Below are 19,864 nucleotides of genomic sequence, written 5' to 3' on the forward strand. Positions count from 1 at the left end.
GAAACTTTTTAGGGCAGCCAATTCATCTAAATTTTGGCAAAATTTTCTATTAAGAAATAAATAATTTGATATTTAATTACTTTTCTTTATCTCTTTATTAATGTTAAGACTTAAATCTTTGGTGAAATATAGAAACATGTATCAAAATTTTAAATTCATGGTAAAAATAAATTGAAGCCTCTGCTTTACAAGGGAACTGGTAGATTTTGTTTGTTATTAAGAAAATGATTTAAAAATATCTAGAGCCAGGAATGCAGACACAAATGAGCCAGAGAGTAATTAGTTGTCAACATGCAGGATGTTGGTATTTAAAAGGGTATGTAAAATTATCAAATATAAAATTCCCCCTTTCTCAACTTTTCTAAGGCTAAAACTGCCACAAAGTTAGAGTGAAAGTTTATACTTGGCTTGTATTCAAATCAGTATGAAAGTCTACATAATCCAGTCAGTGAGCTGGAGTGCTACACTGAGAAATGCAGATTTAGGCTTTGGTATATGTCAGGAATCAAGGGTAGGAGGAAAGCACCATGATACTGCTACTTGGAGCAACCTGAAAGCTCTGGACTTCGTGGAAAGCACAAAAATCATACTCATCCATAGAATAAATGAAGATTAATGAATTTAATAACATTGGTTCATGAAAGGCAGAAATTACATCTTCATGGCATCATGAAGGTTAATATCATGATGTTAACAAGCATGAGCTAGGCTCCTCTATGATAAAAATGATTCTGTTGCCACAGTTGACAGCCAATCAATTAGCCTATTTTTCAATGTGTGAAAAACCATGCTTCATATACTTGACCAGTTTTATGTTGTTTTTTTTTTTCCCCAAAGGAGAGCAAGTGTATTATCAGTTACTTTGTCATAGCCAAAAACAAGCAGAGGTTGTCATCTTAACTTTTTAACTATATCCCCCAAACCCCTACAGTTTAGGAGTTTGAAAGAGAGATTGAAGAATATTAGGTATGTATAATATTGAAAATACAGGCACAATTCCTTTCATTTCCCTATATCCATATCTTTTCAAAGTGCCTTTGTAGCTCCTCATATTAAGAGGTAAAATCTGTGCTAGCTTTGTAATGTGATTTCATCACAGAATGTCAGAAAAAAAGTGATGTTATTCTAGGTGTGAGACTAAGCACAAGAGGCTTTGCACTAACCTGGTCTCTTTTGAAAATTGGCCAGCATCATGTTAGCAAGCATGAGCTAGGCTTTTTGATAAGGAAAGTGACCCTGTCATCATAGCTGATAGTCAACCAGCCACTACACATGGTCTGAACTTGTATAGCTCCCAATTTTGCCTGCTGACCAAAGAGCCATGAACAAATCCAAATGAAATCAAACGAGCCTGAATCAAATCACAGAAGCTGCCCAGCTGACCCAAAACTTGAGAACAATAATAACTAATTATTGCTTTGAGCCATTGTATATTGGGATAGTATGTTATGTAGTAATAGATTACTAAAACAGTTACCATTTTGATTCTCTTAGCTGATATAAATAATTACTTTTTAGGTATTGATTTACTATCAGACATGTCAATTTGCTCTGGTTTCATTTTGTGCAGACTTTTGACTCTGAAGGGCTGGAATTTTCGAGACCCAATAACATAGAAGGACAACAAGTCTATGTGGAGATTCAGCACAGGACCTTGGGAGAAAACTAAGAACCATTTTAGAACAGCACGAAATAAGCCTAATGACATCCAGAATGATCTGTCAAAACTTTAACCGCCTTGCAAAATAAAATTCCTATGTTTTCAGGGAGGGTGCTAATTCTAAAACTTGTAATTTATTACCCACAATAACTTCTAGGCATATAAAGGGAGAAGAAAATATGAGGCACATTTAAGACAAAAAGAAGTAGAAATATACACAGATACCCACCCACAGAGGTGCACAAACATCATCTAGAAATTGAAATTAGCAAGACCAATCTCATAGACTTTAAAACACAATTAAGCATTACAAATACCTTTTATCATTATATTTACAAATTTTCATGAAATAGACAAATTTCTTGAAAAAACAACTTAACAAACTCACTCAAGAGGAAATAGAAAATCCGAAGGGTCTACTAGCTATAAAAATGGAATTTATTACTAAAAACCTCTCCAAAAAAGGATCTGAAGGCCCAGATAATTTTACTGGTAACTTCTATCAGATATTTAATTAGAAGTTCTTAATTATAAGTACTATTTAACATATCCCTTATGAACATACACATAAAAGCATTTTTAGAATATCAGCAACTGGAAGCTACAAACATAAAAATATTAGTTATATGTTATGTTATTTTATGATTTTAAAATCAATCAATATAATTCATCATATTAAAGTAATAATGGAGGGGTGCCTGGGTGGCTCAGTGGGTTAAAGCCTCTGCCTTCGGCTCAGGTCATGATCTCAGGGTTCTGTGATTGAGCCCCGCATCGGGCTCTCTGCTCAGCAGGGAGCCTGCTTCCTCCTCTCTCTCTGCCTGCCTCTCTGCCTACTTGTGATCTCTGTCTGTCAAGTAAATAAATAAAATCTTAAAAATAAATAAATAAAGTAATAATGGAGAAGAAACACTGTATCAAAACCTTGTATCAATCATGTTAATTATTGTCAAAAAAGCATTTGAAATAGCAGACACCAAGGACTCCAAGATGGTGTCATCTGTACCAGTGAAGAAACAGCTCATGGCTGTCAAACTAGAGACCTGCCAAGCTGGATACTGATGTGAGATTTCATTCACAGCTAAAGGCATTGCCGGAACATTTCACAGAGGCTACTACCAGTATTACAAGAAGTATGCTGGCAGTTTATGCGCTTTTCAACCACTGATGTTGTTACAAAGAATACCACTGAAAAGGGCCCAGTGTGGAGGCTTTCTCCATTCCTGCCCATGACTTTTGCCCAGCATCCTAGAATCCTTTTATATCCTAATTGAGAACCAACATCAAATAAAAGGATGACGGGTACTTGGGGGAAAAATATGAGGCAAAAATTCACCAGTTATTTTTGACTAAAACAGTTAGGAAACTGAAATAAGAGGTAATTTCTTTGATCAGACAGTATACTCTTGTTTCTTGGGCTGCCATAACAAAGTATCACAAATCCGGTGTCTTGAAACAACAGAAATCCATGATCTCACAGTTCTGAAGACTAGAAGTCTAAAACTGGGAATCACCAGGACTGTGCTCGCTCTGAAACCTAGAAGGACAATTCTTGCCTCTTGCTAGGTTCTGGTATTTTGTCAACAATCTTTAACATTCCTTAATTTGCAATTGCATAACTCCAATCTCTGCAATTGTCATCACAGAGTTCTCCAGGTGTGTGCTTGTCTTCATTGGTCTATCAGCTCATAAGGATATCAGTCCTATGGATTATAAGCTAACTCCATTACACTATGACCTCATCCTAACTAATTGCACCTGTAATGACCCAATTTCCAAATAAACTCACATTCCGAGGTATTGGGTTTTAGGACTTCAACAAACCCTTTTTGTTTGTTTTGTTTTTGTTTTTGTTTGCAGCTTTTAAAAGCCCTATAGCTATTATCATAATTAACAGTAAAATATTGGAGACTTTCCCTCTAAAATCCAGAGTAAGGCAAGGCTATATACCCTCTATAGTAAGATTTAACATTCTATCGGAAGTCCTAAGTTATTTGTAAGAAAAAGAAAAAAACTATATAGAAAAGAAATAAAAAGTCCCTCTTTGTGATGATATGGTATTTATGAACAAAAGCCTAAGGAATCAACAACAATGACAAACTACTAGAACTTTTTTAAAAGAGTTCAGTGAGGTCTCAAAAGTTAAGGTCAATGTTATAAATTCAATTATATTTCTGCATAGTAGAAATAAACAATTAAAAAATAAAACAATTTTATTACAACAATTTAAATATAAAAATATTTAAGAATAGCCTTAAATAACCTTAAACTATAATTAAACCTCTACAATGACAACTATAAAATATGGTTGAGAAAACTCTAAATTATACATGAAAGCAGAGATATACCACATTCATAGTTTGAAAGATTAGATATTAAATCTCCCACAAATTGATCTAAAATTTGCCATAAACATAAATACAGAAAACTTTTCTTAGAGCTACTGATAAATGTCTTCTAAAATGAAATATTAAGAACCTAGAATACCCACGATAATCTAGAGAAAGAGTGGAAAAAAAGGACTCAAACTAACTGAATTCAAGAATTACTATACAACTACAACAATTTAGGCAGTGTAACACTGACGTAGTGATAGACTAAGAGATCAGTGGAAAAGAGAGTCCAGAAATAAACTGTCACAGAGTTTATTAATTTTTGCTTCAGAGTAGAAAGGACTCAAATAAAATTACAAATAAAAGAGGAGAAATAACAACCAACACCCCCAAAATACAAATAATTATAAGAAAATATTGTGCAACACTATATGTCAACAACTTGAAAACAAAGAAGTGAATACATTCCTAGAAACATATGACCTACCAAAACTGAAGCCGGAAGAAACAGAAAATTTGAACAGACTGAATACCAGCAAGGAGATTGAGTCAGTAATTAAAAATAAACAAACAAACAAATAAAAAACCTCAACCCCCCCCCCAAAAAAAAACAAAAAAATGAAAATCTTGGTCCCGATGGCTTCACAGGTGAAATCTACCAAATGTTTAAAGAAGAGTTAATACCTATTCTTAAACTATTTCAAAAAATAAAAGAAAAAGGAAAACTTCCAAATTCATTTTATGAAGCCAGCATTACCTTGATACCAAAACCAGATTAAGACATTACAAAAAGACGGAACTAAAATGTAGTATCTCTGATAAACATAGATGTAAAATTTTTCAACAAAATATTAGCAAAAGATATCCAACAATGCATTAAAAATATCATTCACTACGATCAAGTGGGCTTTATTCCCAGGATACAAGGGTGGTTCAATATTTGCAAATCAAACAAGGTGATACACCATATCAATGAGAAAAAATAAAAACCATATGATCATGTCAATAGATGTAAAAAAAGATATTTGAAAAAGTAGAACATCCATTCATGATAAAAGCCATCAGTAAAATAGGTTTAAAAGAAGTATACCTCAACATGATTAAGGCCTAAATAAAAGCCCACAGCCAACCTCATATTCATTGGTGAAAAACAAAGCTTTTTCTCTAAACAAGGATGTCCATTCTCATCCCTTTTTTTCAATGTAATACTGGAAGGCCTAGTCACAACAATCAGACAACAAAAATAAATGAAAAGTATCCAAACTGGTAAGAAAGAAGTAAAACTTTCACTATTTGCAGATGACATGATACGATATAGAGAAAACATGAAAGACTCCACCCAAAAACTATTCGAACTGATAAAAGAATTCAGTAAAGTCACAGGATACAAAAGCAATGTGCAGAAATCCATTGCATATACACTAACAATGAAGCAGTAGAGAGAGAAATTAAGAAAACTATCCCATTTACAATTGCACCAAAAAGAAGATACATAGGAGTAAACCTAACCAAAGAGGTGAAAGACCCGTACTCTGAAAATTATAAAACATAGCTAAAGAAATTGAAGATGACACAAAGAAATGGGAAGACATTTCATGCTTATAGATTTGAAGAATAAATGTTAAAATGTCTATACTACCCAAAGCAATCTGCATTTTTAAGGTAATCCCCATCAGAGTACCAACAGCATTTTTCAGAGAACAAGAACAAACAATCATAAAATTTGTATGGAACCTCAAAAGACCCCAAACAGCAAAGCAATCTTGAAAAAGTAAAGCAAGACTCTTGGCATCACAATTTTGGACTTTGGGTTAAAGTACAAAGCTTTAGTAATCTAGATAATATGGTGGTGGTGCAGAATGATCAATAGAACAGAATTGAAAATCCAGAATCACATCCATAATTACATTGTCAGTTAATCTCCAAAAAATATCCAATGAGGAAAAGATAGTCTTTTCAACAAATTATGTTGGGAAAACTGACCAGCTACATGAAAAAGAATAAAACAGAATCACTTTTTTATAACCATACACAAAAATAAACTCAAAATAGATTAAAAATGTAAATGGAGACCTGAAACCATAAAAATTCTAGAAGTGAGAATAGGCAGTAATGTCTCTGACCTTAGCTGAAGCAACATTTTTCTAGATATGTCTCCTGAGGTAAGGGAAAATAAAAACAAAAATAAACTATTGGGACTACATCAAGATAAAAATTTCTGCACTGTGAAGGGAACAATCAACAAAACTAAAAGGCAACCTATGGAAGGGGAAAAAGGTATTTTCAAATGATGTATCTGATAAAGGCTTAGTATCCAAAAAGTCTGAAAAGAACTTATCAAACTTCACACTCCCAAAATGAATAATCCAATTAAAAAAATGAGCATATGACAGGAGTAGACATTTTTCCCAAAGAGGACATACAGATGGCCAACAGAGACATGTAGAGATGCTTAACATCATCAGGGAAATGCAAATCAAAACTATAATGAGATATCGCCTCACACCCATCAGGATGGCTAAAACCAACAACACAGAAAACAATAGGTGTTGCTGAAGATGTGGAGAAAAATGAACACTCTTGATTGGAATGCAAACTGGTACAGCCACTTTGGAAAACAGTGTGGAGGTTCCTGAAAAAATAAAACTATCCTAGGATCCATTAATTACACAACTAGGTAATCACCCCAAAAATATAAAAATACTAATTTAAAGCAATATATGTGCCCTGGTGTTTACAGTAGCATTATTTACAGTAACCAAATTATGGAAACAGAACAAGTATCCATTAATAGATGAATGGATAAAGAACATGTGATATGTACACACCCACACACATATATATAACATAATATTATATAATACTATATATTACATAATAATTATGTAATGGACTACTATTCAGCCATAAAAAATGAAATTTTGTCATTTGCAGCAAGATGGACAGAGAGTTAGAGAGTATAATGCTAAGCAAAAGAAGTCAGTCAGAGAAATACAAATATCATATGACCTCATTCATATGTGAAATTTAAGAAACAAAATAAATGATCAAAGGAAAAAAAGACAAACCAAGGAAAAGACTCAACTCCATAGAACAACGTGATGGTTCCCAGAGGAGATATGTGTCGGGGGATGAGTGAAATAGGTAATGGGGATTAGAGAGGGCACTTGTGATGAGCACTGGTGGTGTATGGAATTGTTGAACCACTATATTATACACCTGAAACTAATATAACACTGTATATTAGCTATACAAGAATTAAAAGTTTTTAAAAATTTGCCTCATAGTAAATCAATGGAGAATGAATAGTATTTCCAAAAAATGGTGTCTGCATTATTGATATGTTAAAGAAACAAACAAATAAACAAAAATAAAAAAGAAAACTCTAATATAACCTAATACTATACACAGAAATGAATTTGTCGTGGATAATAACCCCAAACACAAAGCCAAATTCAAAGATCTTTTAGAATAAATCATTGCAGTGTATTATTGTGACTGAGGGGCAAGTAATTATTTGTTAGATAGCACATAGAAGTCAGTAAATTTTTAAAAAATCAGTTAAACTTTTTTTTTATTAATGGACAAGATTAAGAAAATTAGTAAGTGAGCCAGAAACTAGGAAAAAATACTAAAAAGTATATATGTCATAGAAATTGTATCCAGCAAATATAGTGTCTGTAGCTCGATAATAATAAGACAAATAAAAAATTGGCAGAAGACTTGAATATACCTTTTGAAAGAAAGATTTGAAGGTTGTATGGCGAAGTACACTGAACTTATGAAAAAAAAGTACTCCGTTTGTATCTCTTCAAATAAATGCAAATCAAAGCCATAATAAGATACCACAAAACACTCAGTATCATAGTTAAAATTAAAGTCTATCAACAAAATTATTCATGATTATGTGAAGCAAAAATTAGGCACTTCCTTATGATAAACATGGACCCTTCATTAGCAATTTATGTATTAATAAATTTCTAAGAAAACTAAACAGAGGCTTACAAAAAGACTTGTGAGATAATATTCATAGAATTTTGTTGATAGTAACCCCAAACTGGAAACAATACAAATATATAGCAAAAATAGAATGGATTAACAAGTCATAGTCTATACACACAAAGGTTACTACCTAACTACAAAAGGCAATGACTACTGATACATTCAATAACATGAATTAAATTCACAATCATCTGAGCAAAAGAAACGAGACACAAAAGAATATACATTTATCTCCTCAAGGGGTGGAAACTTTATGTTTTTATCCTAAACTTGGGCAGACTTTATGTTTGTCTTGATAAGTAATTATGGTAGAAGTGATACAAATTGATTGCTGAAGCTAGATTATGAATGTTCCGTGCACTTTCTCCTTGTGCTTTCAGGATGCTTGTTCTGAGAACTTTTCATCCATGTTGAGGAAATTCATGCAGTCTATAGAGAGAAACTGAACTCTCAGCCCAAACTGCCATAGATCTTATAAGTAATAGCACCAACAACTTGCTAGGTGGTGAATACGTTTTTCTGAATGTATCTCTCCAATATCTCAGTCAGGCTGCCCTAATGGTTGCTTGGAAAAAAGTTGAACCATTCCATTGACCTATTTCAGATTTGCAAAGAAAATAAATAATTGTCATTGTTTCAAGGTGCTAAGTTTTTTAGTGGTTTGATATGCATCAATAATTCTTAAAATACATTCTGGTACAGGAAGTAGGGTGCCAATGTAACCCAAAACATAAAATACGTGGTTCTGGCTTTGGGAGTGTGGGGTGAGCCAAAGCTGGAAAGAATTTTTTTTTTTTAAGATTTTATTTATTTATTTGACAGACAGATCACACAAGTAGGCAGAGAGGCAGGCAGAGAGAGCGAGAGAGAAGGAAGCAGGCTCCCCGCCTAGCAGAGAGCCCAATGTGGGGCTCGATCCCAGGACCCTGGGATCATGACCTGAGCCACCCAGGCGCCCCATGGAACGAATTTGAGAAGAGTATTTGGAAAGGGTAAAAGGACTAGGGAGTCTGCAGCTGAGGGAAAAGGAAGGAATGCATTATTAGAAATTGGAGGAAAGAGTGCCATCTTATGATTGGTAGAAAAGTTTGACACAGCGTTTTCTCTGCTAGTGTTAGGAATAGGGATGATGTATCCTAAAGATATTTCCAAGAACAGTATTGAAAGTATCACCCACCTTCTTCTAACTTTCTATGATAAAATTTGAAAGGAGAAAGTATGCTAACAACAAATAGTTAAGTATATAGGAACAAAGACTTTCTGGGTACAAAAATATATCTGTTTCTTATTTCTAGCCTTTCTAGATGTTACATAATTCTCAAATTAAATAAGGGTATCAAGCTAAATATCAAAGCCAGAGGATTTTAAGAGTGTGGTTCCATATCAGTCCCAAAGGGAAACTAAAGTCTCTACTTTAAGGTTTATCTCTAAGAGAATTGTTGATGTTGTTTTTGTCTAATTGAGTGTAATTATTAGTGTATTTATATACATAAGAAACCCACAATTGTTTTTGTAAGAATTGTAGCAACTGGAACCAAAAGGGAAAGAGGCCTATAAAATGAAGAGGCATTTTGGGTCCCCAGACTTTTTTTTATTTAGTAGGAAATAAGCTAAGATCCCTACTCAGTTGCAAACATGGTGCACTTATTATGGAAAAAGATGGATGTCTCAGCAAGCAGACTAAAGAGGCGAAAAATGCCAGGAACCATGGAGAACAATCTCTAAGGATATGATTGTGCCTTAATCAAGAAAATGGCAATATGTGTCTGACTGAATTGAAAAATTTCTATGGACAATTGACTGCTATGAGTCCCCTATTTCCTCCTTTTTAATGGGTGAATGAATATAGCAGTTACTCTTTATTGCTACACCTTTGTATTTTGCTACATGGGTATCAAATAACGTCATTTTAGCTCACAACTATTCATGTTGAAAGGATAGGTCTCAAGGAGCTGAGCTAAAGTGGAAGAGAGAGAACATAGAGAGAGAAAGAATGAGGTAAAGTGTAAATAATACCAATAGTGAGGTACATAGTATATGAGAATACCTAGATCTTCTTGCAACTTTTTGGTGAGTTTGAAATTCTATTTAAAAAGAAACACATACAGGGGTGCCTGGGTGGCTCAATGGGTTAAACCTCTGCCTTTGGCTCGGGTCATGATCTCAGGGTCCTGGGATTGAGCCCTGCATCGGGCTCTCTGCTCAGCGGGGAGCCTGCTTCCCCCTCTCTCTCTGCCTGCCTCTCTGCCTTCTTGTGATCTCTCTCTCTCTCTGTCAAATAAATAAAAAATAAAATAAAATAAAAAGAAACGCATACAAAAAAAAAAAATAATGACGTGAGGGGAATTAATCATGTCCACTCTCATTTTCCCTGAAATCTTTGACGTCTAATTCCTCAGGAACCCATCTGCTGATCTAGCTTCTAATTGTTCTTTTCTTGGAGCAAAAAATAATTAACTTATATAAATCAGTATTAAAGGATAAACTTCCTCTCTACATTTAATAATATATATAACATGTCTTTTCATTTTTACTGGGGTTTTCTGTCTATCCAGGGAAGACAGAATAGCTCAATGGTTAAAAACAGGATTTGGAGGCTTACTCCACATCTTTTTCTCTTACTTGCTCTATGACTCCGGTTAGTTATGTAGCCCCTATGTCTTTTAGTTCTCTCATTGATAATATAGAGATAATGCTGGTAAATTTATCTCCTTCATTGGATAGCTGTGAGAATTAAGTGAGACCAATAATGTTAAAAAAGTCCCTGTGAGAGGCGCCTGGGTGGCTCAGTGGGTTAAGCCTCTGGCTTCCGCTCCTGGGATCGAGCCCCGCATTGGGTTCTCTGCTAGGCAGGGAGCCGGCTTCCTTCTCTCTCTCTTTGCCTGATTCTCTGCCTATTTGTGATCTCTCTCTCTCTCTCTCTGTCAAATAAATTAAAAAAAAAAAAAAGCCCTGTGAGTGCCCAATAAATATTAGTTATTATAATTATTTTCTTTATATAGGCTTTAAGCTCTTTCAGAATAAAGATGCGTTCTTAAACTTTCCATTCTACAGAAAATATATCTTATTTGTGACTACATGATTGTATTCCATAAATAAGTGGTTGAAAATTAAAAACATTTTCATTACCCAAATCTATAACATATACAAAAAGTGCTATGTGAAATAACTTTTGTATATGTACTGCCAAAGCGAGCACAGTGAAGTAACTTTTGTATAGTAAAGTTTCACATAAAGCAATTTTTGTAGAGATATGATCAAAAGTAATTCAGTAAACCATGATTTCAACTGGTTTCCTACAAAGACATTATGTTGTCTCTAGCTAATTAGCTGCTATGTTCTGTCTTTCTACTAACTTGTCCTTTGTTGCCTTTATATTATCCAACTTTGGTGGTGGAGGGGGAGATTTTTATTAACCCTGCTGAAACATCTAGATGCAATTATATATCTGTATTTTTAACTGCCAAGAATCCATATATATGACATCCATCGCTTCATTACTCATACTCTACTTAGTCCTATGTAGTCTGACTTTCTCTCCCAGAAATTATGAAAAATGCTTTTTGAAGGGTGTCTAGGCTGCTTCATTGTCATTTTTATCATGTCTGAAGTAATGAAAATGTTAGAGTTTGAATTAAAGGTTGTAGAAGTATTTCTCTGACATTTGCATGCCTCAGAATAGCTTGGGAAGTTAATTAAAAGTTCTGATTTATGAAACCCTAATCCCAGAGATTCTGATTCAGTGGTACTGGGATGGGTCCAGGAATCTAAATTTTTAATAAACATGCAAGGTGATTTTGAAGCATTGAGTTCTGCTTGTTGAAGAGATACCACCTAATAAAGCAGAGGGAAAATAAAAGCTTTTATATCTCAAAAAAAATCCATCCTGTTAGCTTCTTTGATGCTATTAATTTTTTCTCTTTATTTCTATTTTCATTCTCCTATTTCTTGATTATAACCTCGTGTTAAGGAATAGCCCTAAAATCCTCCCATATACTTTTTCTTTGGATATGTTTTTCAAAGATTGAACATAATATTTAGGCAAAACTTTTCAGAATCTTTATCTTTTGTCTATTTCTTCTTAATTCATCCATATACTTAAGTGCCCATTGACTACTTGCACATTCCAAGTTAATAAAATCAGGTTACTTATTTCTAAAAATGGGACTAACTTTACATTCTTTCTTTCTTTTTTCTTTTTTTTTTTTAATTTTCTTGCTTAGTTTCTCATTTTTGGTTACCAAATGAAGTTCATGTTCTCTTCAGAATATTACAGACTAGCTTTAATTGGGTTTTATTTTCTGTTGGGAAGAGACTGAGGAAAGCCAGAAGTCTGAAAAAAGAGTTAAAGGGACATAGTCAAAGATTAAGAAAATCTGGAACCAAGCAGGAAATATAAATCAAATGTTTGCTTCCTATAGGGAGTTGGACAAGAGTAGGGTTGGGTGTTGGGGATTCATATCTCTAAAAAGACATGGAAGATGCTAAGAACTTATACTCACTAGCAAAGGAATTACAATAGGTAACCAGGTACTAGAGGGGATAAAGATCTAATATTTACAACTAGAGTAGAGAGAGGAGTTCAAGATGGTGGCAGAGTAGGAGACTTTAGTTTCTAGTCCCAGGAATTCATCTAGATAGCTGTCCAATTATTCTGAACACATGCGAACTCAACAGAAGATCTAAGAAAAGAAGAGCTGCAACTCTACAAATGAAAAGCAACCACTGTCTGCAAATTACATTCTATCATTTCATTGTATTTAATTTTATTTTTGTATGTATATACCTTTTTCTTTCCTCACAATTTTGGGATGCAATTTCTTCTAATAGACTAAAAGACACCCTGAATCTAGTGTATGACTGTTCTCTTCACCTGTTTGATCATATTCTCTCTTTTTTTCTTCCTCTTATTTTTTTTTGTTAAAGTCTTTTTAAAGTTTTCATCTTTACAGTTACATTCTATCTTTCAATGTATTCAATTTTATTTTTGTATATATATATATATATATGTAAATACATATATATATATATGTATTTTCTTTACAATTTTGAGATGTAGTTTCTTCTAACGAACCTACTAAAATACACTCAGAATATAGTGTATTTCTCCCTTCTGTTAATATTCCCATTTTTTTTTGTCTTTGAATTTCCATTTTTTACAGTTACATTCTATCCTTTCATTGTATTTAATTTAATTTTGAACATATGATAGTTGTCTTTCTCTGCTTGACTTATTTCGCTAAGCATGATACGCTCTAGTTCCATCCATGTTGTCGCAAATGGCAAGATTTCATTTCTTTTGATGGCTGCATAGTATTCCATTGTGTATATATACCACATCTTCTTGATCCATTCATCTGTTGATGGACATCTAGGTTCTTTCCATAGTTTGGCTATTGTGGACATTGCTGCTATAAACATTCGGGTGCATGTGCCCCTTCGCATCACTACGTTTGTATCTTTAGGGTAAATACCCAATAGTGCAATTGCTGGGTCATAGGGCAGTTCTATTTTCAACATTCTGAGGAACCTCCATGCTGTTTTCCAGAGTGGCTGCACCAGCTTGCATTCCCACCAACAGTGTAGGAGGGTTCCCCTTTCTCCACATCTGTCCACATCGCCAGCATCTGTCATTTCCTGACTTGTTGATTTTAGCCATTCTGACTGGTGTGAGGTGATATCTCATTGTGGTTTTGATTTGTATTTCCCTGATGCCGAGTGATATGGAGCACTTTTTCATGTGTCTGTTGGCCATCTGGATGTCTTCTTTGCAGAAATGTCTGTTCATGTCCTCTGCCCATTTCTTGATTGGATTATTTGTTCTTTGGGTGTTGAGTTTGCTAAGTTCTTTATAGATTCTGGACACTAGTCCTTTATCTGATATGTCGTTTGCAAATATCTTCTCCCATTCTGTCAGTTGTCTTTTGATTTTGTTAACTGTTTCCTTTGCTGTGCAAAAGCTTTTGATCTTGATGAAATCCCAACAGTTCATTTTTTCCCTTGCTTCCCTTGCCTTTTGCGTTGTTCCTAGGAAGATGTTGCTGCGGCTGAGGTCGAAGAGGTTGCTGCCTGTGTTCTCCTCAAGGATTTTGATGGATTCCTTTCGCACATTGAGGTCCTTCATCCATTTTGAGTCTATTTTTGTGTGTGGTGTAAGGAAATGGTCCAATTTCATTTTTCTGCATGTGGCTGTCCAATTTTCCCAGCACCATTTATTGAAGAGGCTGTCTTTTTTCCATTGGACATTCTTTCCTGCTTTGTCGAAGATGAGTTGACCATAGATTTAGTTTTTCTTCTGTTATAATTTTGGGATCTAGTTTTCTAACAAACAGAACAAAATACACACAGAATCGAGTGTATTGATGTATTCTGTTCACCTATATGATTATATTCTCCCTGTCTCTCTTTTTAAAAATATTTATATTTATCTATTTATTTATTATTTATTTTTCAGTTTGAGTTCTCTTCTTATTTGTTTAGTGAGTATTTCTCTGGGGTTGTTGTTGTCATTTTAGTATTTTGTTCTCTCATTCATCTATTCTCTGGACAGAATGATAAGATGGAAAAACTCTTCTCAAAAAAGAGAACAAGAGGCAGTACTGACTGCTAGGGACCTAATCAGTATGGACATAAGTAAGATGTAGGAACCAGTGTTCAGAATAATGATTATAAAGATACTAGATGGGCTTGAAAAAAGCATAGGAAAAAAAAAAAAAAGAAAAAGCATAGAAGACACTAAAGAATCCCTTCCTGGAGGAATAAAAGAACCAAAATCTAATCAAATAAAAATTAAAAAGGCTATTAATGAGATGCAATAAAAAACTGAGGCCTTAACTGCTAGGACAAATGAAGCAGAAGAGAGAATTAGTGATATAGAAGACAAAAGGATGAAGAATAAAGAAGGTGAGAAAAAAAGAGATTAAAAAAAACTACTGGTTCATGAAGGTAGAGTTCAAGAGATAAGTGATACCATAAAGTGAAATAATATTAGAATAATGGAACCCTGGAAGAAGAGAAATGGGGAGATGATGGTATTGGAGCAAATTCTAGCAAGGAATTTCCCTGATCTGTGGGGAAGGAAATAGACATCCAAGTCCAGGAGACAGAGAGAGCCCCCCAAAATCAATAAAAATAGGTCAACACCCTGACATATAATAGTGAAACTTAAAAATCTCAGAGACAAGGAGAAAGTCCTGAAAGCTCGAGACAAGAGATCTGTAACCTACAAGGATTGAAACATTAGATGGCAGCAGACCTGTCCACAGAGACCTGGTAGGCCAGAGAGGCCTGGCATGATATAATCAAGGTGCTAAATGAAAAAAAAAAAAAATGCAGTCAAGAATACTTTATCCAGGGACGCCTGGGTGGCTCAGTTGGTTAAGCAGCTGCCTTCGGCTCAGGTCATGATCCCAGCGTCTTGGGATCGAGTCCCACATCGGGCTCCTAGCTCAGCCGGGAGCCTGCTTCTCCCTCTGCCTCTGCCTGCCATTCTGTCTGCCTGTGCTCGCTCTCTCCCCCTCTCTCTCTCTGATAAATAAATAAAATTTAAAAAAAAAAAAATTAAAAAAAAAAAAAAAAAAAAAAAGAATACTTTATCCAGCTAGGATGTAATTCAAAATAGAAGGAGAGATAAAAATCTTCCCAGATGAATAGAAACTAAAATAATCATTGATCACCAAACCAGTCCTGCAAGAAATATTAAAAGAGATCCTTTAATCAAGGAGAGCTCTAGCCCAAAAGTCACATAGACCAGAAAGGAACACAGACAATATACAGAAACAATGACTTTACAGGTAATACAATATCACTAAATTCATATTTTTCAATAGTTACTCTTAATGTGAATAGGCTAAATGCTGCAATCAAAAGACACAGGGTATCAGATTGGGGGGGAAAAAAAAAAAACCACCCAGGACCCATCCATATGCTGTCTACAAGTGAGGCTACAAGAGACTCACTTTGGACTCACAGACATCCTCCAGATTTAAAGTGAGATAGCAGAAAACAATTTATCATACTAATGAGCATCAAAAGAAAGCTGGGGTGGCAATCCTTATATCAAACAAATTAGATTTTAAGCCAAAGACTATAATAAGAGACGAGGAAATACACTGTTATCATAATTACAGCATCTATCCAACAAAAAGTTCTAAAAATTGTAAATATTTATGCCTCTAACATGGGAGAAGCCAATTAAATAAGGCAATTAATATAAAGCAACACATCGATAATAATACAATAAATAAGGGACATTAATACTCCAATCACTGCAATGGAAGGTCATCTAAGCAGAAGATCAACAAAAAAACAAAGCTTTGCATGACACACTGAACCAAGTGAACTTGACATATATTCAGAGCATTCCATCCTAAAGCAACAGGATGCCCATTCTTCTTGAGTGCACATGGAACATTCTCCAGAATAGATCACACACTAGGTCACAAATCAGGTCTCAACTGGTACCAAAGCACTGAGTTCCATTCCTTCATATTTTCAGACCACAGTGATTTGAAGCTTGAACTCAATCATAAGAGGATATTTGGAAAAAATAAATATTGTTAGAATGTCTATGCTACCTAGAGCAATCTATGCCTTCAAAACAGTCCTTATCAAAATACCATCAACTTTTTTCACCAAGCTGGACAAAATAATCCTAATATTTGTATGGAACAAGAAAAGACCTGGAATAGCCAAAGGAATGTTGAAAAAGAAAACCAAAGCTCTAGGCATCACAACTGTGGACCTTAAGCTCTATTACAAAGCTGTAATTATCAAGACAGTATGGTACTGGCACGAAGACAGACACAGAAAAATGGAACAGAGTAGAGAACCCAGAAATTAACCCTCAATTCTATATTCAACTAATCTTCAACAAAGCAGGAAAGAATGTCCAATGGAAAAAAAGTCTCTTCAACAAATAGTATTGGGAAAATTGGACTGCCACATGCAGAAGAATGAAACTGGACTATTTGCTTACACCATACAGAAAAATACTCAAAATGGATGAAAGACCTCAAGATTAGACAGGAATCCATCAAAAGGTTGCTGCCCTCTGTGGCCTTGGCTGGAACAGCTTCTACCTAGACATTGTCTCCAAAGGCAAGAGAAACAAAGGCAAAATGAACTATTGGGACTTCATCAAGATAAAAAGCTGGAGTAAGAGAAGCCCAATAAACTGCCTAGTGTAGATGTCAGAAAAGTGGGATCTATAAGTCTGGAATTAAGTGTAGAGATATACACTAGAAATTTATTTGAAAATCATTTGTATTTAGAGGTCTGTCAGGGGAGTCTAGTCAATCAGGACTATAGTGTTTCATCAACTAGGAGAAAAGAGTGTTTTGGGAAAAAAGGAATAGTTCATTGTGTCAAAGCTGATTTAAGTTCCAAGGAGGTATAAAACATGAAGAAACAGTTGGGTTTAGCAAGATAAAGTTTCAATGAAGAACTTTATAAGAACTGTTTCAGAAATTTTGTCTAAATGAAGGGTGATATCTAATTGGAGTAGATTGAGAAGAGAATGGAAAATGAGGAAATGGAAACTTTTCTTTGAAAAAACTCTGATGAAAAATAAAAATGTAATAATATACACAATGTTGAGATTGCAGCTCACAAGACAGTAGTTTTAAAGTTTTCTCCACACCAAGCCAAAGATTCCTGAATCTGAGATGGAACTGGACATCTAAAGAAAGATAACAAGATTCCAGTCAGGATACTTGCAGAGCTACAGGGCAAGCACACAGTATAGATTGTAACTCAATATTAATAATTACAAATAAGTTTTTGCCCTGTGGTCCATCTCTCAAGTCTTGAATATTGGTTTCCTTATTTTGAATCTCAATTCTTCATACAACTCCTAAATCAGTCTTCCTAAACCATAATTTCCTTAATTAAATGATTTTCTAGCACTAGAAATTATAATTCAAATTATTCATGTTTCAATCTACAGAATAGCCCCCAATAAGCCCTTCATCTTGGTTTTTTCAATTCTTTTATCTTTGATTCTAGAAAGATAATTCATTTCTTGCCTAAGTACATCATACACCTATTTGAGGGGCCAATATCTTTTTAAAAGTAGTGGGTAGTAGTTAACAACATGGATTCTGGCCTAGCCACCTGGATTCTGTCTGTCACTTACTGAATGTGTGATCTTGTACAAATTCCTTAACCCTTTTGTTCATCAGTTTCTCCATCTATAAAATCAATGTCTTGTATGGGTGTTGTGAGGAATAAATGACAATGTCTGACTCATAGTAACTAGTTTATGCATGATGGAAATTATTATTATTAATTTTTGAAATATCCTCCTCTTCCTTCCTCCCTAGAGTCTCTAAAGACATTCTATTTGCTATAATAAAGCTTTGCTGATCTGTTCACACTGGCTCTTAACTTTTCTGACTATAGAGTACTTGCCTGATTATGCCATTTATTTGGCAATTTTTCATATAGAAATTTATGAATTCTTAATAAATATATTTGAGATTATCTTTTTTATCTTGTAATTTTTACATATTCTTTTAAATATATAGTAAACTCCTTAAGATCTGGATCATGATTTTTATTTTTCTCTATTGCAGTCAGCATCATTTTTCTGATTTTAGTTCAGTAGGATTCAATTTATGCTACTTCCTACTATAAATATTTGTTTCTCTCATCAGTAAGATTGTTATATATGATTACATAAAACTGGACTTATTTTAAGTAATTCACTAATATATTTGATTAATTTTGATTTCAGCTATGCTGTTTAGGTCCTTTTCCTTAGAATTAAATAGAATTACTGAAGCTTAGCATTTTCCAAAAATCTTTATGACCAAATCAGAAGAAACAAAGTTAATATGAGTCACAGAATGGAGGAGGACAGAACAATCTTAAAAGGCCAAACTCAGAAGTGCTGCAAGAAGCAATTAAAACCACAATCAAATAATGAACAGAAAAGGGAAAGATGACAGTATATAAACATTTTCCCAATATTTAATTTCATTTATATAGTGAAATTTAATAAAAACAAAAATTCAGTTTTAATCTAGGACTTTTTCAAAGATATAACATAAACAACACTTAGAAGATGTACAATATTCTACTACAACAACAATAACAGTTACAATAAATAACTTTTATTGGTAGGAAGTATATACCGGGTACCGTTTAAGTTCAAACTTGTCTTTTGCTGGTAATGTATAAAATGTATAAATAAAAAATAAATAAATAAAATGTATAAATAACGGTGTCATTTTAGAAAATATTTTAGCAATAACTGTTAAGACTTAACACCACACACTTGGAACCATTCATTTCAATACTGGGAATCTTCTTTGAAGAAAACTCCCAAAGCAAGAAAATAGTTTCTGATAACAAGTAACATATACATGTTTATCCACCTGATATGCACTTTTGTAAAGGTATATGTACATTAATTCATTATGCACTTATTTCTTGTAACAGATTTATGAAGAAGATGCTGTTCTTATTTTTTCAGGTTTTTCTTTAAATTCCAGTTAGCATATATAGTAAAATTGGTTTCAGTTGTAGAATTCAGTGATTTATCACTTACATATAATACCCAGTGCTCATAACAAATGCTGTCCTTAAATATCCATCACCCATTTAGCCCATCCCCCACCCACCTCTCTCCATCAACCCTCAGTTTGTTCTCTATAGCTAAGAGACGCTATTCTTAGTAACATTTTGCAGCTGACATAATTGAGACACAGAACTTAAAGATTTCTTTTGTCGTGTAACTAGGAAGTTCCAGGGCTAAAATTTGAATCTAGGAAGGTAGGCTCCAGAATCTGTACTCTTAATCACAATCATGAATTATAAAACTTATTGCAATATTACTTACACAAGCAAAATTTTAAAGCAGTCTTGA

Source organism: Mustela nivalis (genome assembly GCF_964662115.1).
Source record: "Mustela nivalis genome assembly, chromosome: 4".
NCBI lineage: Eukaryota > Metazoa > Chordata > Mammalia > Carnivora > Mustelidae > Mustela > Mustela nivalis.